Below are 24,030 nucleotides of genomic sequence, written 5' to 3'. Positions count from 1 at the left end.
TCCAAACCTTAAGTCCACTCTCATGAAAACACAGAACGTCGAAGCCAAAAAGTTCTTAAACCACAGAGAAAAGATGTATTTCCTATGGAGGAAATATAATTAGATAGGCAGCAGACTTCTCAACGACAACAGAGGCCAAAAGTCAATAAGATAATAAAAGCCAAAGACTAAGAAAAAATACCTGCCACTCCTATATTCTATAAAATTATCATTCAACAATGAAGATGAAAATTTTTTTTTAGTTACCAAACACTCTCTTGACGGTTTGCTAAAGGATTTCTGTCAAGTAGAAGAAAATTGAACCTAAACAGAAGGAGGGAAGTCCAAAAAAGTATATTAAACTTAAACAAGCATTGTCTGTAGGAAATAACAATAATATTGACAAATTTTAAGGGTATAAAAAATGTGGAACTGAAATATTGGAAAATAATAATATGTAAGAAGGGTGGGAGATGATTGGAGGTCTGCAGATTAGTACATAGGTGGAGATGCTGACTTATTTTATTCTTCTGAAAATCAAGTATGTGTAATAAAATGTAAGAGTAACATTTAAAAGGGTTGTATATATATGTAATCATACAAATGAGGTGAATAATGACCAAATCAGCAAACTAGGAAAAGAGAAATAAAGAAAACTTGATCAGTCCATTGAAAGGCAGGAAAAAAAGCAAGTACCATAAAAAAACAAGGTAAGTTACAAAGCCCAAAATAAGACAGTAGAAATAAACCCTAAATAAATGTAAATGGACTAAACGTGTCAGTTAAAACACAGAGATTGTTAATTTGGTTGGAAAAATAACCTATGTGGTCTATATGAGACTCACCTAAAATATATAGGCAGAGAAAAAAAGGGTTGACAGAGTTACATTTATACCAAATTTTGGGCGAAGTACATGATTAGGGATAAAGATTGTTATAAAAATATAACAGTTCTAATTTGTACCTACCTAATAACCTTAAATAAAAGGCAAAACTTGAATTTCTAGGAGAAATTGTCAAATATACAATCATTGAAGCTGTTTTAACCCATCTACTCAGATAAAGCAAATTTTAAAAATTAGGAAGGAAGAGGATTTGAATAAGTCATTTTTAGGATGATAGTTACAATTGTCTAAATAGTATTTCTGATTCTAGCTTAAAGAGGTTTAGGGTCCTTCTATCAGCAATTTATTTGGAAGGCAAGCCTTCTGCAGGACACTCATTTATGGGAAGGAGGGAACCGGATTCTCTGCCCTTTACTGTCTTCTGTGCAGGACTCCGTCATGTGGATAAGGCCCGTTTCAGCCTTGCCTCAGGGAGAGGGGTGATTTGGGCACATGAATACTACTGACTGTTATGTAACTTGGCTATGATTTTTTTTCCCCTTCTGTTCTTTAAATTAGTGCAAGCTAGTATGGCCCTAAGATTCTTTGCACGGCTGGAGCAGCATGAAGTCACATGCACTGGTTAAGGTGCTAAACTATTGTCACAAAGACACTGAAAAATACTGTGGCTCATATGCGGTTGTTTATTTCTCTCTCAAGGACCAGCCCAGATGTGGGAGGGCAGGTAGGTGCCACTGCTCCATAAAGCCCTCCAGCTTCCCTCTGTTTGTTGTCCTCACCTTCATTCCCTCATTGGCATTGCAGCTCATGGGAAGGGTAGTAACTCCTTGTAAAAGATGTGACCCGGAATTTGCACACATCACTTCCACTCATATCCCTCTCTCTGGCACTTTGCCACTTGGTCGTCCTGAACTGCATGGGAGCCTGGAAAATATTATCTCCAGCTGGACAGCCATCTTCCTGGTTCCTCAGTATGTGTGAGTAGTTTTTGGGATCATGCTATTGCTGGAAGGAAGGAGATCAGGCTGGATAGAAAGTGAGCAGTGTTAACCACAGCATAAAACTTTACTTCTAGTCATAGCCCCACTCATTACAAGTGAGGGGCATTAGAGTCTCTCAGGACCTCAGTTTTACCATCTAGAAATCCTTACCTCACAGAATTGTTATTGTTAGCAATCAGGATGAAAAGAGTGAAAGTGACGGCCTCCAGGGCTCTCTGCGGGCCCCTGATCTGTAATCAGGCCCCAGCCAGGCACTCACTGCACTGCAGATCCCCTGGCGCTGAATGGGGGTAGACCAACAGTTGGCCTGCTCCTGCCTCTGGCTGCTATTCCTGGAGCCCCTCTTTCCTTCTCCCGATGCCCCATTCTCCCTCCCCCACCTCCCCAATGGAGGGATTCTGCAGATTGATGAACTGTCACCTGGAAGGTGGAGGCAGACCCCAGATCCCTCTGTTCTTGAAGGAAAGAAGGATTAATGAGTCCCTCAGAGTTGTCTCTGGGCTGGAGCTCATCTCTGTGTCTGCTCCTGTTCTGGCAGGGACGGCCCACCGCTGAGAGAAAGGCAGTTACAAAGCTTTGGTCATGCCGCCCTGTGTGTGACCTGTCAGGTTTTGTTTGTGATCGTTTGTGCCCACTGGTGCAGGTCACATGCTGAGTTCCTCCCAAGAATCTGATTGTTTGCAGTTGTAAAGTACAGGAGCTTGGATCTGTCCAAGCAGAGGGTTAAATCACAGAGTGTTTTACAAGGGCAGCTATAGGGAATGTCTTGTTTTCTCCTTATATGGCTATTTTTCTCAGTCCAGAATCCCAGGGTGTATTTTACGTGGCTGAAATACACAAATGGAGTCATAGTCTTAACCAAACATGCTATGAGGCTTTAAAATTAACAAGCCTCTCTACTTCTGTACCCCAAACACACATTCACATGCATGGTATCTGAGACTGTGGAAAGATACTCCTTCCTTTTTAACCAAAAACACTTCATGGGGTGGATTTCCACAATCCCATTGCTTAATGCATGATAAGTATTTCTTTTGATCAGAGTAATTTGTAAGCATGTGGGTCAAATTTAAGTATAGAGTTTTTAATGAGTGGCTACTGTATGTAAAGTGCTTTATCTGCTAGCTCTGGAGTATACAGGCAGAATGGAGCACCAAATGTTAAAATGTGAAAAGGAAGGATATTTAATGATAGTTCAAGATGTCACAAGGGGACATATCAGAAGGCAGCTCATGGTGGGTAAGAGCAAGAGCTTAGTGCTTGCCAGAGGTGCTCAGGGCAGGAGAAGTCTGTTCAGACTGGGTGGTCAGGCAGGCTTCATGGCAGGAGTGGAGGTTTAAACTAGATGGTTTGGTCATAGGTCAGAGGGAGCGGAGGAAGCTTTCTGGTTGGGGGAGGTCTGAAGGAAAATGCAGAGGAAAGAAAATGAAGGAGCTTTTAAAGAAGAGAGCAACTAGTCCAGAGTGGCTAGAACAAATAGATCATGTAGGAGAAAAGGCACTTCTGTTGGGAACCAAATTATAAGGCTGGAAGTGGACCAGGAAGTGGGGCTGAGGAGCTGAGATTTTTCTTGCCTGGCAAAGGGGAGGCATTGAAGGATTTTGTGTATTTATTTTCACCTGAACCAGTCTGGATACCAGGATTCTCAACAATATATGCTTCCAAAACTTAATTTTTTTTCTTTTTGGCTACTCCAGAGAATATGGCTTAATCTCAAAAAATTAAGATTGGATTTAATTAAAGACGATCTTTAGGTATTAAAAATAAGATTCTTTATTGAAATTTCCTTATTGGTGGCTTCTCAATGAGAAATGCAGAGTTTAACACTGAGTAAAATTTTTGGCCACACCTTTTGGAACACAAACTGTGAACTCAGGTTTTGGAGGAAAAGTTGTTTGACCTGCTTCCATTCTTTGTGGACCGAGGGGGAAATTTTGGAGGAAAAATTTGACATAGGATTCAGATCCAGAAATACCACATTTTGAGCAATTTGGATGAAAGTTTGCATTTCAGGGCCATTTTGGAGACAAAATCTGGCATGGGGATTACACCCCCAAAAGTCCACTTTCTGAGTCTCATTTAATTGTCACTTGCGTATCTTCCAGAGAGCTAGCTGGGATTATGACGTCTACTATAAATGTGAAGAAACTGTCAAAAAGTTTTAATGACTCCCCAGACTCACACAGCTACTTCATGGTGGAGCATGGAGGGGTCCGAGCAGTGTCCGTGCCACAGTGAGCTGGCTGTGCAGGGCAACAGCGGATCAGAGGCATGGATGTGTAGTCAGAGAGGCAGCCAGATTAGATAGACAGGCTGTCCCAGCCAGGCAGGTGGGAGTGAGGACAAGGTGACTGGGGATGAGGTAAGAAAGACACAGCCCTTGTGAGGAGCATGAGGATTCTGGCCTGAAGGAAGAGCGACAGCCCCTGTAGGCCAGGTGGTGTGGCACCGATGGGGAAGGGCTCCTGGGCAGGGCCAGCTCCAGCAAAGATGCGGAGGGACTGAAGGCTCTTGGTTCTCCAGGGACCTTGGGCAAGTTACTTGAGTTTTCTGAGCCTCAGTTTCCTCCTGCAAAAGTGAAGTGAATTATAACCCCCAGAGTGAGGTATTCTGAGGATTAGATGAAAAGGTGGGGGCAAAACATCTGGCTCAGTTCCTGGAACACAGTCACGTCCAGTACAAATGTTTTGAATAAGTGCCATCAGGAGCCAAGCAGGTGGACATTCACAAATGCCAAGGAGACCTGCGGTTGGCCTGGAATGAGGCTGGTACTGGGGTTTGTATCTCAGAACAACAGAGGCTCTGAGGGGTAGGAGCTCTCTGTTAGCATTTCTAATAGGTCATTGAAGATCAAGCAGAAGGAACACACACACACACATGAACCAGGTAAAATTGAGCAGTCGCTTTCTTCTGAGGATGTGGTGTAGGTGAGCAAAGTGGACCCTTGAGGAGGCTCGCACTGGTAATGCCCATTTTTGGGTTTATCAAGGGTCATTTGGTGATGATGCTGTTTTCCAGTTTTATAATCCCCTTCTGAAATATTTAGTGCTTGTGAGAGGTATGCCAGGCTTGCAGGCTACTTGCACAGATGTTGGGCCGGTGTTAGGCCAAGGCAGTGTGATAAGCTCAAGTCATCTCTGATACAGCATCAGTGTTGAAATATATGAGGTCACAAGATGGTGAAGCCAGAGAGGTTGGGGAGAAAAATCAGGAAACATATGGGTTCTATCTAATTGTTCATATCAAAATATATATTATTTGCAAATGTTTATTGTTAAATCCATTGTGTAATACAACTCATTCTTGCCTCTGGAGAGCAAAACCAGTATGATGTATTTCTGTGCTGTGACTAATGCCATCAATGTACCCTTATGTTTTCATATCTTGGATAATTCTGTTCTTTATTTATTATGACTATGTGATTCATGTTGGTGGGCCATATTATCAACATTTATTTAGGTGCTGAGCAATAGATACATTGGTTTAGCAAGACCACAGAATCATGGAGATGATCACTGAAATGTGTGGAACCCAGCCAGTTACAAAGCTGAAAGCTTATTTGATACAGTCGCTCTTGATTGGCCTGTGTGCTTGAGCTCTTCCAAAATCATGTTCTTGCTGATTTTTTTCCTCCATAAATTCATGAGCCTTTTTCTAACAAGTAGAACCTGGTGTCAGAACATCCCACCACATTTTTATTTGTTTTGCTTTGTTCTTTCAAGCATGTATTAAATAGGCTCAGTGCCAAGAGGGCTGCATTTACTTGAGCCACTTCAAAACTGGAATGATTTTGAGGAGAGAGTAGCAGGATGCAGTGAGAGACGGGATCTTTAGATATCAGATATGGCTCTGTTCCTTAGTTCTTTCTTGGAGAACATTTTCTACAATACCATTTTCAGGAACCTAAGCTATCTGTCCATCTCTTGCAGTGAATTTAAGAGATATTCCAAGAAACCACAGTGCTGCATGTTAATGTGGGGCTGCTCTATTAGTTCGCGATTTGGAAGAGTCAGGGTCTTTCTTGAGTTTCAAAGAACCCAGTGATGCCCTGGCATCACTGAGATAGGTCCATCTTAGTTCCTTTACCCTTGTTCCCAAAGCTGGGAGGCATGGCTAGTGAAGGCAAACTCAGCAATAGGGAGAACACTCACTGCTCACCAGGGAAAACGGGGCCATTTATCCTGAGAATGTGCAGAAACAGCATTTGATCGGGAAGAGGCCTTAGGTCATTTATCTCCCACTCTTAAAATGATGAGATCGATGTGTCTCCCCAGTGGGCTGTCCCCCTTCTATTCAGCAACAATACACTACTTCTTTTCAAAGAGAAATATGCTTCCAGTAAGGGGGAAGGGAGGCAGAGGGTGGTGGCAAAGGGGATCAAGCAACTTTCATTGAAGGATTCATTTTTGATTGAAATATTTTGTCCTAATCTCCTACTTCCTTTTTAACTTGGCAGAATGGCCAAAAGAAAAACAATGTCCCTCCCCAGCCCAGTTTACATCCTGCCAGAGCAGAGGGTCCGGTTACTCCTTCCAAATTGTGTATGTTGGGCTGTTCAGTACAGGGCTTTTTTTTAAGTCCATTGCTCATATACATGGGGTTTTCTTTTAATGGCATGTCAAAGTGGACTTTGGTGAAGAACCACAGGAGAGGAAAAAAAACAATGAAAAATATAGATGAAATTCAGCTAGCTATTTAATACTTTTTTTTTGTGCTTTGAGTATGTTGTGGAAGGAATTCTCTGCAAGTGATACATCCTGTAACTGTAGGCAGATATAATCCCCTGGCCGTGACACCAGCAAAGATTTCCCTTCACCTTGGAGACATTCGCAGCCATTCTGCTCCCCCCACGAAGAGGAAGTGCACGGGAGCTGGACATGCTGCGCCCCGTGCACTTCCTGTAATGCCCCACGGTTGGTTTACAGTTCCCGGGGCGCCATGCGGGCTTGGCTGTGGAACGGAGAGAAACCCAGGATGTCGCGGCCTGGGGTTGGAATCTGGGGAGTGCCCGCAGGGGTGCTTTCTCTTTCCAGGAAGCCCCTTCTCCTCCTTGCTGCCCATGTGCCCACTCGTGTGAGCCTCCTTCACACCTGCCTCCTCATGGACACAAGCTGCAGCAGGCTCTCCCCTAGTCCCGGCTGTGCTCGTCTTAGTGCTCTCTGTAGCGTGTCCCAAGAGGTCACCATTTGTGTCAGATTCATTTGGACTTTTTGCCTTTTCTCTATATACATGTTAAAAACATTTTTTTTTCTTTTTTTCTTCGTGGTGGAGAGTGCTTTTTCTAGTGGGGAGATAGGAGATAGATTCCATATGCTTAACCAGACTGGAAACAGCTTGAGGCATGTCTTGTTCAGGGGATCCCAGAAGCACACCCTGAGACAGTGATTTGAGTGCAGATGGCTCCCTGAGGGAGGATTCCAGGAGATCCCAGTGGAGGAGAGGGGAAGGGAGGGAGGGACGGGAAAAAGGTCACCAAAGGGGCTCATCAAGGTCGTGGCCGCAGTGGGCAACTGGGTCTCTGCCCAGGAAGGTTTCCCAGCCTTGGCACTACTGACAGTTTGAACCTGATCATTTCTTGTTGTGGGGCCTATCCTGGGGATTATAGGAGGGTTGGCAGCATCCCTGGCCTCTCCCTACTAGATGCCACTAACAACCCACACCATACCAGGTGTGATGATCAACAATGTCTTCAGGCAGTACCACTTACCTCTTGGGTGGGGCAAAGCAGGTCATGGCTTAGGAGCACAGGAACCACAGGGAACTCTGGGCAAGGTACAGATGCTGGCCTTTGGCAGTCTTGGGGTGCACTGAGATGGCAAAGCCAGGGGATGTGCAATGGGAAGGCAGTGGTGTGCTTGCTGCCCCTCCTTCAGAGCCAACAGTGAGCAGATCCTGGTCACCCTGTTGTTGGCTGGCCACAGCAGCTGCAGGCCTAAGCGAAAGCTGCCAGAAACACTTGTTTTTTGTGACTCCTTCCAAACTACACAACAAGTGCCCATCAACTTGGTGTTCTCTCATCCTTTACCTCCATAAAATCATCTCTGAGAAAAGATGAGATAAACCCAATTCGCCTTCCCTGGGGTTCACACACTCTCAGGGCCTAGAGAGACGTAAGCTAAAGGAAGACAGTTTCTTGAGCCTGTCAGGAGTGAGGCCGTGGTTCTAAGCCACAGGCTGTTTTGTCCCCACCCAGTGGCTATCTTGTTTATTCTTCAAATTAGCACTGCAGCAAAGGTCTTTTAGGTTGTGTTGCACACTGGCTAGGGTACCACCCACAGACATCCGGCTATTGAGCAGCACAGTGCGGATTTGAACTCAGCTATCCCTGTATCTGATGTGCATGAGTTTTCTGTCTTCCCAATGAGTTGGTGAGGCAGGTGGTAAAGAATGTTTTAGGAAGAGAAATATTTTCAGAAGGCTCCAAATAATTAATGAATGCTGAAAAAACTAACTGATGAATAAAATGGGGTCCTGAGCATAGGGAGTTGAGGGTTTTAAAGAAGTGTTTAAAGGTGTTAGAAGAGTGGTCACCTTTCCTTCTATCCAGACCTAAACAAGTAGAATCGTCCCCAGAGACCCAGTCACTTTAGGGTCTAAGAGCTCACTGCAGGAGGACCCTTCTCCTTCGCCATTCTGCTGATGCCATTCTGGCAAAGATCTGACAGAGATCCTCAAAATGAACTTTATTTCTGTCTTCTTCCATGTGACCTTGGCATTTGACACAAGAAACCACCCGTTCTGGGAATCAGCACCTTCAGTCCTTTCCTGGGCATCTTACCCACTTCTTTTTTCCATTGCTCTGATCATTTCTTCCCAGTCTCCTTGACCAGTGTGCCCTTAGGCCAGTGACTGTACCTCTCAAGCATGGACTCTAGAGAGCATATCCTTGGTAGACTTTTTTTTTTATCGTTAATAGCTTCCCTGATGAGCTCACCAACTTCAGTGTATTTAGTTCCTGTTTTTAAGATTGATGACTTGCAAGTTTATGATCTCCAGCTCAGATTCTGCTTGGTAGAGGGGAGGGTGTCTTAGGGCAGGCTGCTGTAACAAAAATACCATAAACTGGATGGTTTATAAACAGCAGAAATTCATTTCTCACAATTCTGGAGGCAGGAAGTCCAAGTTCAAGGTGCCAGCATGCTCAGGTTCAGGTGAGGTCTTCTTCCAGGTTGCAGACTCGCGCTTTCTCATTGTATCCTCAGCGGCAGGGCACAGAGAGCCAGCTCTCTCGAGGCGCCATCCTCTTGACATGGTGTAATCCTAATATCTCCCAAGGCTCCGCCTCCTAATAAAGTCACACTGGGCATTAAGGACACATGGAGGGTGCCTGCGTGAGAAGCCAAGTTTTGAGTCTGTGCTTGTGTCCAAGACAACCTCTTATGAGTCAGGCAAGGCACCCATTGATTAATCTAGTTTTGACACTGGCTGCTGAGCTTGAACTGCCTCCTGTCCAAGAATTCCCACTCTGTCCTATGAGCCTCCTTGGGAGCACAATTAAGGGGTCTCGCGTGTTCCCAGGAAGCGGTGTGTGATGATTGAACTAGTCAAGAATGTGTGGAATTCTCATTGTATACAGACGGCATTCCACGTGGCAGCTGGACTGGCCAGAAAAGGTGCAGGCTGGCGGGCTGCTGTGGGCCCCGGAGCCCTCATGTGCTGCTCCCTGCCTCTGCCTTACCTAGGAGAGGTAAGGGCTGCCCCAGGCTTACCTAGGAGAGAGCTGCCTGGGGAAGGGAGGCTGGGAGGTCACCTTGAAGCAGCCTGCCTTGGAGAGCGCCCAGCAAACCATAGTTCAGCAAATGAGTAGTCACCTCATGGACTCGTGCTGCCTCAGTAATAGTGACAGTCCCCTCAGTTTCTTCAAGGGTCTCCCTCTGACAGTTTTCCATTAGAAGTTCAGAACACAGATTTGGGGTGAAATTCTCAGGGCTCAGAACTCTGCCACTTATTAGCCAGTGTGCCCTTAGGCAAGTGACTATACCTCTCTCTGTCTCAGTTTCTTCTTCTGTAAAGTGGGGATAATAATAACACCCATCTAATGGAATTGCTGCAAGAATTTAAAGATTTTTATGTGCAAGGTACTTAGAACCATTCCTGGCATATGGTAAGTGCTGTGGATGAAGTATTAGCAATGATTTCAAGGGTGCATTTAGGCCACAACCCCAGACTGAGGGACAGACATTCTCAGTTCTGGTCTTGTCTGTGTCTCTGATTTTTTACATCCCTTAGTCCCTCTGACCTAAGTTTCCTTATCTACAGATAGTTCAGGGACAGTGTGTGTCCACAGCAGGCCCCAGGCCTTGGTTTGCACCCTGTCCCAGGAGGGGCCCAAGTCTGTACCACCCTTGCTGTCTGCACTCATCCCTCTATTCTCCTCAGCCTGGTGGGCTCGCTATGGCTTCCCCTTCTCCAGGGAGCTGTCTTCTGGGGTTCTGCTTGCCAGCACCCCTGCTTGACCTCTGGGGCCCTGTGGTGGAAACAGCTCTTGGGCACCACCCATCCTTTCTGGTTTTCCTAAACCCAACCCACACTGTGGTTAAAAAAAAAATCTCTTTATTAAACTCTCCTTGTTATGCTATTTGAGTATGCATGACAGATCTGAAATCGAATCCCAGCAGTGTGAAGCCAGGGCTCTTAGCCACTACATTATCCCCCTTGTCTTGGAGTACAAGCGCTGTCACACTGCTTTCGTCTTCTAGGTAACACTGACATGAGCGCCTTCCATCCTGGGGTAGTGGGAGGCCCCATGTTCTGTTGGAGCCTCTCTATCCCTCTGAATTGCCAGTCTCAGTCCAAAGGGGCCAGCAGAGGCAGGAAGACAGGCTGCGAGGAGATCTCCTTGGTCCCCAGGCCCAGGGTCCTGTCAGTTTCTCTAGCGTGTCACCATGGGCTGCTGCTGGGGAAGGCTGGCCGGGCACAGTCTGGCCATCCTTGGCTGCCGCCGCCATGAGGCTAGGGCTCCTGGGGTTGTTTCCTGTCACCAAATGAGTGACAGTGCTTCCAGGAGAAAGGCACTGCTGGGGTACACATCTGTGCTGTCTCACGTTTTCTCATAATAAAATCCTTGTGAAGTAAGAGCTTTTCTTCACACCAGAAATAAGGAAACTGAGGCCTACAGAGGTTAACTGACTGACCGGCATTAAATATATCAGTTTTCCAATTTTAAAAATGAAATGTTTGCTTTTCAAACCTAATTTCTGGTGTTAAAATATTCTTAAGATCAACTATGGGCCTCCGTACCCAGAGGCCAGCTCACTTGTAGACTCTGCCCTATAGCTGACATGCTCAGTGACCCCTGGGCTGAATTTGTTCTGTTTTTGTCACTTTTCTCTTTCCTCCTCTCTGTTCACTCAAGTCCTCTTCCTTGACTCCCCTTCCCCTGAGTTACATTTTGAGAGGTCATTAAAATCCAGAGTGAGTGAGCATGTCCCATTAAAACCCTTTTTCTTTTCAAACAGACTGTGAGCCTTTCCAGATTCCCTCCTCCCATCACCCGGCACACTATTCAGCTGCCTTTAAGCCCACTGCTGACAGACAGACTTGCACTCTTCCCAAATATCGCACTCCCCAGCCAAGAATAGTCTATGCACACATTGTTACTGAAATGGCAACATTTGCAAAGTTTTAACTTTCTGAGTTTCATATCCACAGGAATAATTCTTCCAGGTTGTAGTTGGACAAATCTTCACCAGTTGGTGTAAATTCTGAAGATCATGGTGTGTCAGAGCTAGGCAACCTCTTGGAGATCTCCAGGCAGCTCCACGCTAGACAGATGAGGAGCCTGAAGCCATAGACTCGCGGGAGCTGCCCAAGGTCACCCACCTACCCGGCTTCAGGGAGCCAGCACCTTCTGACCTTCTCCCATCTTCTTCCACCTCACGATAGCACTGTATGAGAGCTGCTGGTGTGGGCGAGCGTAATGACCAGGGAGTGGCCTGGGGGTGGGGTAGAGGGCAAGTAAGACCTCGCATCTCTGCTCTGCCACTCTGTGCCTTTGCGCAAGTCATGGCACCTGTCAGAGCCTCAGTTTCCTGTCCTTGTTGTAGGCTTGTCTTGAGGATGTGAGGATGGAAATAACTTTGTAGGGTGCATGGCTCAGATATAAGTAAAGGAATGATTGCCTCCCCTCTCCACCTCATGCTCCTTTGCCTCTCCAGAAAGTGACCTGAGGGTCCGTCTGCCTCCTGACTGTTGTCCCTCCCCATCAATGTTGACAGTGGCTGCTGCTTGTCCTGAAGGCTGAATCCCCAGACGTTGTGCTATTGGACCAGACAGAGCTCTTGATGTCCATCTGGCACCTGCAGAGGACTTCAGGATGCTGGCTTGTCTCACTTGAGAGCCGACTGTTCTTCTTCATTTCATGAGCTTTTGAGAGTGATGAGTTTTAAGGCCCAGTTTCAAAATTATTCCACCAGAAGATTTTTGGGTCCACAGTGAGTGTAAATCTGGATGGATATCTCTTCTGCTAGGCATTTTGCCTCTTGTGTCACTGATGCATTCCATTTTGTTGCCACTGTTAGCACTCTCATTTTAGTTCCAGAGCTAAGCTGGGCTTTGGCAAGGGGATGGGGGCTTGGCATTGGGTCTGAGCCCCTGTAGCCTGTCCTGGTCATGCCCTTGCCTGCCTTCTGCAACATGCCTGCCTTTTCCTTCAGGACTCAGTGCTCATGAGGCCTTTGAATGTTCGATTGCATGGAGGGATATGGTCCTTTCTGGGTCCATTCTCTGAGTCAAGAGTTCAGCATGGATATCAGAGGCTGTTCCTGATACTAGCTTTGTAGATAGCAGCCAGACTGTGGCCAGAGGGCTCCTGGGACCATACCCTGGGAACTTACTGTCCTGCAACCCTCAGACTGCCCTCAAGGAATGCTCTAGCTAGTAGGGGAAGGGTTGGTAGTAAAAAATTGGTACATTGTGATGGATGCTATGATACAGGTATGCTCAAAGCCCAGTGCTGGCACAGGAGAGAAAGTGCTGTGTTCAGAGGTCAGCAGGGGCTCCCAGAAGAGGTGACTTTTAGAGTGAATTCTCTTGCACCAGCTAGATGGGGAAGAAGAGTCCAGGCATAGGGAATCCCTATAAAGACCTTTGTGTTCTCCAAAGATCCTCTCCTTCCTGCTCACCCACCCCGGAAATTCCTTGATTAGTGATGGCTGGCTGTGACAGGCCTCCTGTGTGTCCCTGTTAGCATGGGAAGGTGGGGGGATGTAGGGGAGAGCTAAATATGGAAACAGCTGGCTTCAAGTTTCCAAAACAACCCCATTCAAAGCAGCCATTCAATAATCTCTTCCAGGTTGCCATCTGATGGTACAGAGCCCTTCCAAGTTGGGTCTGGGAATGAGTCTCATTCATGACAGTAAAAGTGAAAAGAACAAAGAATAATCAGTTTCAATACTATTCATGGAACTGCTGATCCTGTGGCCTGGTGGTTAGAAGGCAGGCTGTGCCACTTACTAGTTCTGTGAACTTGAACAATCAATTAACCTTCCATGCCTCAATTTTCTCATCTTTAAAATAGGGGCAATATTGATATCTACTGCATAAAGTTGCTGGGAGGGATAGTGAGTGGGGTGTAATAAATATGTATTTGGTTTTTGCCCCAGTTCCGGATACAGAGCTCCTAAATCCCTTGACATTTCCTGGGCAATAGGAGCATCTGTGTTCAGGTGAAGTGACTCTTGGTGGACCTCTGGGTGGCTTCAGGATGAGGGCTGGTCACCAGAAAGACCGAGCCTTGATTATAAACCAGGACTTTCAGTCTTATTCTCTGACTTCCAGGCAGGGAGAGGGGCTGGAGATGGAGTGAATCACCAGTGATTGAGTCAATTATACCTATGTAATGAAACTGCCGTAAAACCCCCTAAATCATCAGGTGTGGAGAGTTTCTGATGTGGTGAATGCATCACACTGCAGAGAGAACGTGGAAGCTCTGTGCTCCTTCCCCCATACCTTGCCCTACATATCTTCTCCATTCAGTTGGTCCTGAGTTGTGTCCTTTATAGTAAACTGGTAATACTAAATAAAGTGTTTTCCTGAGTTCTGAGATGTCCCAGCAAATTATCAAACTGAGGAGGGAACCCCTTAAATTTATAGCTGGTCAGTCACAAGTACCAGTGACAACCTGGGACAACGGGCATCTGAAGTGGGGGCAGTCTGGTGGGACTGGCTTGTGGGGTTTGATGCCATCGGGTAGACAGTGTGAGGACTGATTGAATTGTAGGACACCCAGTGGATGTCCAGAGAATTGGAGAATTGGTTGTTGTTTGGAGAAACCCAGAAGTGTTGTGAGTAAAAACAGCCCCTAGTGGGTTAATGTGGTACAGAGAGTAAGGGCCCACAGGGTGTCAGCACCCAAATCCCAGGAACCGCGTTACTTTACAAGGCAAAGAGGCTTTGCAGATGTGATTAAGTTAGGGATTTGCAGAAGGGAAGATCACTCTGGTTTATTGGAGTGGGCCCGGTGTGAGCACAAGAGTCCTTGTATATGAGAGGGAGCAGGGGAGCCAGAAGCCGGGAAGAGGCCGCGGTCACGGGATGCAGGTGGCTTCCAGAAGCTGGGAAAGGCAAGGAACAGATTCGTTCCTGGAGCCTCCAGCAGGAACACCGCCTTGCTGATTTTAGTTCAGTGAGACCCATTTTGAACTTCTGTGCACCAGAAGTGTAAGATAATAAATTTGTGTGGTTTTAAGCCACTAAGTTTATAGTAATTTGTTACGGCAGGAATAGGAAACTGGTACAGTTGAAGCATGTGAAGTGCTCAGAACAGAGCTTGGCCTGTGGGTAGAGCTCCCTGAGGTTGCTCATTATTGTCCTGATTTCTCTCCACCAGGTTCTAGGTTAGATTCGCGGGAGATGGCAGGGAAAAAAAAGAAAGAACACGCCCGAACAGAGTTCCTGACGTCCTGGAGTCACATGGAGTCATGGCGGGGACAGATCAGAAATAAAGAGGTAAATAAACGAGGGGGACCAGCGCCAGCGGCTGCTGCATGGGGTCTGTCATGGGTGTTGATGGTCAGAGAGGCCTTCTGAGGAGGTGACATTTGAGCAGAGGCTGGAGCGCAGGAGGGAGGGGGCCCGCGGATGGAGCAGCCAGTGTGAGAATCCAGATCAGGGACAGCAAAAGCCAGTGTGGGGTGGAACACAGTGACTGGGACAGGGAGCGGGGGGCGGGGAGCAGAGGATGGACCCGAGGTCTCCCTGCTCAAGGTAAGGAATTGGGATTTTATTCTGAGTGGGGTGGGAGCTATGGGAGGTTTTGAACAGGGCAAAACAAAATCTGACTTTAGTTTTAAAAGGATCACTGCAGTTCAGAGCTGCTCAGTGGAGGCTGTTGGCATTTTGGGTGGGATAATACTTAGCTGTGAGGGATTGTCCTGAGCATTTAGGATACTGACTTCCCAGACAGTAAATGTGACAAGCATTATTGTGACAATTTCAAATGCTTCTCCATATTTCCAAACACCCCGGGGAGGGTGAGACATGCGGAACCAGTTTGGTGGAAAGGAAATATGGAGATGAGGCCCTATGGGGCATGTGTGGAAGCAGAGATTGGTTAGAGGATGGTGGCTAGGCTGGCGTGGTGGAGGTGGAGGAGGTAGAAATTAATGGGATTTAATGAAGACCTAGGTGTTTAAGAAAGAAGAGGACAAGGAGGAACCCAGGGTTTTGAAAATTTGTCATCATCCCCCAGGTTTGTTTGTTTGATGGGGAGAATGGGTAAAATTCCATTTTAATTTTGAGATGCCTAGAGGAGCTGTTCTGGTGGGTGTATGAGGTTGGAGTTCACAGAGAGGTCAGGAGCAGAGAGAAATCTGGGGGTTCTCATGGTTGTTAAAACCAAGAGGCTGGTTGAGATCACCTGCAGAGAGAATGCAAATAGAGCGAGGTCCAAAAGCAGAGCCTGGGGCTCTGGACCCTCAGAGCTCAGGAAGCACAGACAATCCAGCAAAGGGGATAGAGAAGGAGCAGCCAGTGCAGAAGGAGAACCAGCAGAGTGAAGGTTCCAGAAGCTTGCTGGAGAGAGTGTGCCAGGTGTTGTGTGGGTCCTTTTCAGGTAACATCAACTACTCACATCACCCATGATATACTGCAGAAAGAAGTCCTCTGAGAGCATAATCCTGCTTTAGCTTGTGGCAATGAAATGTGTCATTTCGTGATGATTATCCTCCTTCCCCATCATGTTGCCTTTAGCATCTGCTGAGCGCAGCCCTGAAGTACTGGGAGATGGGTGTTCTCACGACACATGGGTGGCCTCCAATGTGTAGGAGCTCAGGAAGGGAGAGGAAGTTGCCACAGCTTCAGGTGGATTATTCCTGGCTATCAGCCAGCTGTTTCTGGATTTTGTGTATGTTCCTAGCAAAATAAAATTATTAGAAACTACCATAGAGTGAAGTAATTTCTCTGGCCTTTTTTTAAACTCAAAAATGCTATCAGATTTTATATTTTATCATTATTTTACTCAAAAAAAAAAGCTCAAACCTGTGCCCTTTACATGCCTAACGATCAGGCAACGGGACCTCTACTGGATGAAATATTTTGCAACTACTGAAAATGTTTCTGAGAAGTAGGAAATAAAACAGAATTATGCTTATGTTTTAAAGCTAAAAAGACAGAGTAGAGCATTGCACAGTCATTAGATCACAACCATGTCATGTAAACAAAACAAAACAAAACAGATGTGCAGAAAAAAGACATTGTAAAGAATCTGCCAAAATATTAGTAGTGGTTTCCATTGGAGGAAGGAGGGCAGGAATTAAAAAATATGTTTATCTTTTCCCTGATTTTATGTATTTTCCAAATTTTTGTAATGAGTGTGAATTATTTTAGACAGTGTTGCCCAAGAGAACTTTCTATAATAAAGGAAATAATAGTCTATATTTGTACTGTCTAATCCATAGCCACTAGCCACATACAGCTGTGGAGCACTTGACATGTGGTTAGTATGATTGAGGAACAGGATTTTTACTTGTACTAAATTATTGCTAATTTAAATTTAAAATTTTGTAGCCATAGCTATATGAGATTAGTGACTCCTGTATTTGACAGTTCAGTTTTAGAGTATAAAAAATAATATATCATATTATATTTCATTATATTATATATATAATATATAGTATATTCGATCTCAACAAAGCTGTGAAAAATAATATAAGCATCTGAACTGTGTTCACTATATCAAGATTTGAAATTATATTGCAATGTGGAAGAGAATTGAGACCTCTTGATAGAAAATATGGACACAGCATATGGGTTTTCATTTAAATCATTTATTTTCTAGTTCAGTAACAAAAAGTGACCCAGCATGAAGCTTGTTCATGCCTGAGTTCAGTTTTAGACCCAAGATACCAAACAATAGCCTAGATGTTATTGTTGTTCTGTGAGAAATTCTGCTCTTGTGAATAATATTCTCCTGTATATATATCTAGATTTTCAAGCACGTTCAAACCATGTGAGAAATATCTTTTGAGGTGGGAACAGAGCTTGCTATTCCCATCTTATATATGAGAAAAATACGGCCTGGGAAGGTTCAGTTCCCAACGTCATGGACCAAGAAACAAAAGCAAGGCCTCTTAGTTCTTGACACCCAGAGGATTATATTTTCTTTCACCATATGGACAGAACAATTTCTGATACATTGTCTTGGGAGGGGACTTCCCCAAGGAACTGGAAGGATTTGTTGTTTTTAAGCCCTTTAAGTGAAGGGTTTTTGTTTTGTTTTGTTGGCTTCTAGAACTGTCCTAAAATCAGTTCATAGGGGGCAGGACACTTTCTTCTATTGAAGGCTGCCCTTTCTTTGGGTGCATCTGTGTCTTTATGCTTTCCTGGGAATGTGAGCTTACTCTACCTGCCCCCAGCCCCTAACTCCACCCCTCTTCCCTCCATCCCACACAGCCCTTCTTGCTGGGTGGGGAGTTAGCCAATTGTAATTCCACATCTGGAAATTTAGATTTAGAAAGACGCCGAGTTTTCCAGGGATCATGGTGCTTGGCCCACTGAGGCACAGTGGATGTGGTATTAGAGAAACGATGCCAGCTGAACAGGGGCGCGCCAGCCCCCCAACACCCGTCGCCTGCTCTCTTCATCTGGGTGGCCCTGAGGGTTTGCTAAGAGCAGCAGGCAGCAGTGCAGTTTAACACAAATGAATCCACTGAATGTTTTCAAACCTGAAGTCTCAATCCCTTTTTGGTTCAAGTTTTAGGGAAAGGTGGAGCCAGTTGTGATTTTAAAAAATAATGAATAATTGGTTCACGCATCTGTCAGTATTGCCAAGAAATATTCACAAGAGGAAGACTATCCAAAAAAATGAAGAGTAGCTCTTTTCCAAGACAGACCTCTGGAACTGCCTCCCCCTCACTCAGAACCACTTCCTCTCCTCACATCTCACTTTAAAACCTTCCTGTTTGCTTTAGCCTCTGACTGACTCAAGCCCCATTCATCTTTCTTTCCTCTCTCCCCATGACCACATCCTTCCACTCTCCCCTCGCCGTCCACAGTGAGAACACTTGCCTGCCTCTTTCCTCTCTCCATTTCTCAGCCCCTGTCTGTTACCCTGCAGTGACAGCCCTGCACGTCAGGGTCACTTGTTGGCCCGCACGAGTCACCCTCACCCAGGCCAGACACGTTTGTGAGCATGAGGGCCTTCTCCACACGGATGCCCGCACCTCTCCCCGGTTCTCATAGGAGGAGGAGGAGAGAATGAGTTTCAGCGGTACTTCTAACCACAGCGGCGCTTTACAAGTTGTATTTTACAAGCTACAGACTCAGAAACTTGAGAAGCAAAACACAAAAAGACCATGTAATAGACCTGCAAAGATACCAACTTCCAGCCCAGTTTCCCTTGAGGTACTTCAGGTAAAGCCTGAAGGAGGGGTGGGAATAAAATAGTCCAAACCAAAGCTGTCGTTTTACCTCCGAAATAGAGTTAAAATTGTCTCAACTGCACTTCTGATTTCCCTCATAACGAGGAAAGTAAATTCCTCAGCAACATTCTAAGGCAGGATTAGCCCTGGGAAAACAGTCCCAGAGGAAGCCCAGGTGTCCTGAGTTCTTGTTGTTGAGGGTGTACACGCAGTACTTTCTAAAGAGTGTGGTTCAAGCCGGCTCTCTGGACGGTGGGCAAGCTGCGGGCCTTCCCACTATGCATCACTTTCCTCCATCCCAAGATGGCACCTTCGCCCACCAACACCCAGGTCTGTCTCTCAGTGGCCTCACGGCTAGCTCCAGAAGTGGGTCCAGAACCAGGTGTCCCGGATTTTTTTATCGGATGAAACTCATACTCCTCTTGCTTTTGATTTATCACACGCACACACAAAAAAACTGTTTGCCATTGTTCTACAGCATAATCGTTTACAAAGCACATTCTATTTTCTGTGTGAAGGCAAGTATTAATCCCATTTTACACTTAAAGGACTGAGGCCCCTGTGACTTGCCTGAGGTCACAGTGGTGACGAGTGGTGGCACTAGAATCCACATGAATCTTCTACGGAACCACAGCCCAGCTACAAACATCCCCAGATGAGCACATCAGTGCCCAGAGAGGAACAGTCGGGAGAGGACTTGTATACCGTGGGTAAAACACCACTCAGAGTTGGCTTTCCAGTGGATTCTGGGGGTTTTGTTTGATTTTTGGTAGCAGGTTTCTTTTTATCGTGCTTGCCTCCTTTTAAAAAGTAAGAGTGAGTCAGTGTTACCCAAGTTTACCCAAACAGGTGGCTGAGTGATGAGGCTTGGAATTATGCTTGTGGTTAAGCTAACCTGGGATTAAGTCTGGAGCAGTTAATGCAGCTTTGTGAAAAATAATAAAAACCATATTTTTAAAATAAACTAGAAAAAGAAAGTAAAAAAAGCAAGTGCCCATCCTAACTTTGGATGGATATATACATTTTATATAATATAAAATTTGTATTTACTTGTATATTTGCTTTCCTGCTGTTATGGCTTTCTTTACTATCCAGAAGTTTCTCTGAAGGTTGGTGGCTTGCCCTGCACTCAGATGGCAATGCAGGTCTAATTTGTGAGCTCTTGGACAGACAAGACAGATGGTTTGGGAAAGAAGGTAGGAAAAGAGAGAGTGCTGTTAGCATGGACACTTGGACTTCAAGAGCCATTTCTAAGTGAAGATGGGGAAAGGGTGCAGTGGCCCCATGGATCCTTGCCTCCACACCGCACCTGGTAAAGGTGACTTGAGAAATGGCTGACGTGTTTATTTGGTGTGAAGTCAGCTACAGCTCTGAGTGCAATAACACGATCCCCATAAAATAGACCCCCCATGCTGGGCTGCCGGCCTGCTTGCTGCTAAACAAGGGTGGGGGCCTAATAAATGAGACCTTGCTGTCAACTCTCAATAAATGGTGGATTCGTTCACATTGTGGATTATGCAGCCTCTTCCCTACTCTCCCATGTCCATTCCATCAATTGCTTTTTAACTCCTTTCTTGCATTTTTTACTTCTGTCAGCTGAAGAGGAAGGAAAAAGGGATTTTATTTCTGTGCCTATTAACCACTCTAGCAGGTTTTGTGAAGAATGAAGTTAAAACGATTGACAGAAGTTAGAAAAAGAAATTCTAGTTGTAAGAATAGCAGAAAAAGACCTTAACTTCAGAGTGGACCACAAATGGATATGAATTAAGAACACAACTCTCTTTTCAAAGGCCAACACAGAATGAGGATGTGTTTTATGTAAGAGCAGCTGTTCTTGCCACCAGCCTTCTGCTTGTTATTCTTCCATATGTCAAAGTCAGACTGAGGAAAATCCCTGGGAAGTCCCCTCATCACAGTGCCTGCAGTTTCTGCAGCTGAGAAGATTCTGTTGGATCTTGGGAAATTTTTTGATCTTCACGAAATGGGTCTTCCTAAAGTGAGGACACAGCCTGGTACCCTGAGAATCAGAGCAGACTGAGAAGAGAAATCAGGTTCCCAAATTCAGTTCTACCACTACCGACCTGGGGGCTTTAGGAAGGGCCCATTGTTCTGCTTGCCTCAATGGCTTCATCTGTAAAATGGAATGACACGAAGATGATGAAAGAGAGAACATCACATCATGCTTGTAAAGGCTCAAGAAATGATTCCTTCCTGCCTGTCTACCTCAGTTTTCCATTTGTAAAGTGAGGGATTGAACTAGAAGATCTCCGAGTGGCCCCTTCCACTCTAACACTTTGTGACTCTGTTGACAACACCTTAAGAAACTACCAACTACCATCTAGTGAGCCTTAGTCTATTAGGGTCCATCCAGTCATTATGTTGGGATTTTTATTTTCCCTTATCCTGATTTTTAATTTGTTTCTGTATATTATGGCTTTGGCTTTTCTAAGTTGTCACAAATCCTTTGGGGGGTAAGAAAAAAGCATAGCAGACTGGATGAAAGAAGGCATAAACAGAAAAGCCAGGGAATAATACTAATATTAATAGGAATGCGAACATGAATAAGTTGCTTTTAGTGGACACTTGCTGCATATGAAGAACCATTCTATGTACTTTATAAACATTAGGTCACTTAATTCTCCCTGTAACCTGGTGAAGCCATAATTATCATCCCTACTTTATAGGTGAGGAAACTGGGTCTTACAGCTATCAAGCAAGTTTTCCAAAGTCACACAGTTAGTGAGTGTCAGAGTGAGCCATAGATCCAGGTCTGGCTAAATCAGAACCGTAGTGTGCTGATAGTCTCTCCCCATCCCCCCCAAAAAAGCAAAACAAGACCCTAAATCCCAGATGTGTAGCATTACTGACTTCCACCATGTAAAAACTCCCACCTACGGCCAATTTCAAGTTACCAATGTCAAGTTTGAAACTGCCTAAACAATTTCCTGACTAATTAACAATCTGCTTTTGCAAGTTAGTAGGAGCCAGCCCACAAAACACTCCAGAGAAAACCTGTGTGGATAGCCATGAAGCAGCATGCCGCCATGGATCATAAGCTGGGGCCGGGTGTGTTAGAAAAGAAACAAGAAAGGGAAGATGGACATGGACAGAGAAAGTAAACAGATGACAAATTCATTCATTCATTCCACAAAGGCTCGCTGAGGACCAGCTAAGTAACAAGCCTTGTGAATGTGCTTGGCATTCAGGCGAGAGCAAGATGAACAAGGTGCCCAAGCCTTAAGTGTGTTGGAGAGAGACAGAGATGTAAACAAGTAACTGAGCCCATTATGTGACAGAAGCAGGTAGGAAGCTATGGGAGTCTAGATGAGGGAGGACTTAATTTTGTCTGGTGGGCCTGAAGGATGGAGTTAGCCACACATGCATGGAGGCTTCGAGGTAACGCAGGTTTTGCTTTCTTTCCAATTTATGGAGGGGCTTCCCTCACATAGAGGTGTGTTCAGCTCAGCTCTCTGCATTTCAGAACTGTACAGAGAAATCAAAGATGGGGTCAAACACAATGATGCAGGAGGTAAGCTCCTTGAGTTAGGAATTGTGTCTGATTTACCTCTATGTTCCTGATACCTAGCACCATGATGGGCATGTAGTAAGCACTCAATAATTATTTGTTGACTGGATGGATCATTAATGAACATGATTTCTGAGCTTCAAAGAAGGTTGTTTGAAGAAAGAGGACTAATAATAGATAAAAAGTATGCATGTAAGTAGTGATCCCTGAGCATATAAGGAATCATGTAGAGGGACAGAGTGAGCAAAGGGCAGGACAGGGGCAGGGGCTCCAGATGCCCAGAGGGAGGTAAATCACACAGGAGAGTGTGTGTCCTGGAATGCCCCCTGGTGCGACAGCAGGGGACAGTCTTGCTGTGGATGATCTGAAGACGGGGTAAATATCTGGTTCCCATTCTGAGAAGCAAGACATCTTATCACAAGCATGCAGATGTGTTTGGTGATCTTGGATCACCATTCATTGTTTTGGCTTCCAAGTTCAGCATGGGCAAAGCTAAAAAGTAGTTGGTACAGTGAAGTTTGGGGATTTCAATGGATTTCATTCACATTTGTTTGCTCTTCTCTGCTGATATCTGAGAGGGCGATGACCAGGGGTAACTGTTATGGAAAACCAAGGATAGTTTGAATGTTCTTTCCTGGAACCTAGGACTACTTTTCTAAGAAGAGGGTCTGCATGTCTATTTTGTAGATTATTTGCCTCATGACAATGCCTTATATTTGTAGATGGTTTCTATCCAAAGATCTTTCCCATAGTTGCTTAAAAATTTTTTACTGAAGTATAGTTGACATTATAGTAGCTTCAAGGGTACAACATAGTGATTCAACATTAATATACTTACAAAATGCTCAGTGTAGTTTGATACTACAGCTCAGTATGATAAGTGTAGTTACTGTGTGTCACCCTACCAAGTTATTACAGTACTGTTGATTATATCCCCCACATCCCTATGACTTATTTATTTTATAAATATGTACTTCCAAAGTCATTTTTGCTGCATCCTCAAAACAAACCCATGAGGATGTTAGGAAAGATACACATGTCTCCATTTTACTCAAGAAGAAAGTATGACTCAAAGAAGTCAAGTGATTCACCCAAAGTCAGACAGCTGAAATCTAGTAGAGCCAGGACTCCAAATCATTCTTTCTAGACATAGAGACCTTCGTACTGCCCTCATTTCCCTTATGATAATGCCTGCCTCCTGGAGTGAGCAAGTCCTTGGCTGAGACAGAGCAGCAGCTATTTGAGAACTTTCTCTCTAGTGAAAAACTGAACCTGCCTGCCCCACTTTCCCAGCCACCTCATGACTCAGCGAGCAATTGCTTTAACTTTGACAAAATTAGGCCATGTCCAACCTAAATGGAGCCCATTTTCAGAGAAAGACCCTGTGTGGAGACAGTGCTTTCCTGGAAGGATAGCAAAAGCATGCTTTTGTGTGTATTTCACTTGATGGAAAGGAATCCCCGGTGAGGCCATTTTTTTCCCCCTGAATTCTCCCAAGCCCAGAATGTATCCAAGTCTGCAAGATAATCTCCGAAGAGCTATTCATCTATGAAGATGGCCAAATTATCTTCCAGCTCAGTAGACAGGGCGTGCTTGAGAGAGGTGAGGGGATGAGAATAGGGGTGTGGGAAGAGGGTGCGCAGGACAGAGCCAAGGAGGGAGACTAGTACGAGGAGAAAATGCTTGCCGACATATGCTGACAGCAAAGGAGAGAAAGCAAAGGGCCCACCCCAACTCTGGGGTCCCATCTGCCAGGGACACTTACAGCTGATTCTTTTTAGGACCTGTCACGGTCTGCCTATCGAGCTGTCACTTCTCAT

At 45.2% G+C, this 24,030-nt stretch overlaps 1 long non-coding RNA gene across 1 annotated transcript; it reads left to right on the top strand.

Moving 5' to 3' along the window:
- The first annotated feature begins 1,411 nt into the window (after positions 1-1,411).
- On the top strand, positions 1,412-16,126 carry LOC140845025 (uncharacterized). Its single transcript, XR_012123630.1, has 3 exons — positions 1,412-1,548; positions 14,655-14,773; positions 16,016-16,126. It is a non-coding gene; the product is annotated as an uncharacterized lncRNA (long non-coding RNA).
- Positions 16,127-24,030: the final 7,904 nt, after the last annotated feature.

The sequence above is a fragment of the Manis javanica genome, chromosome 2 (assembly GCF_040802235.1).
Source record: "Manis javanica isolate MJ-LG chromosome 2, MJ_LKY, whole genome shotgun sequence".
NCBI lineage: Eukaryota > Metazoa > Chordata > Mammalia > Pholidota > Manidae > Manis > Manis javanica.
This window is presented reverse-complemented; position numbering and strand designations above follow the sequence as displayed.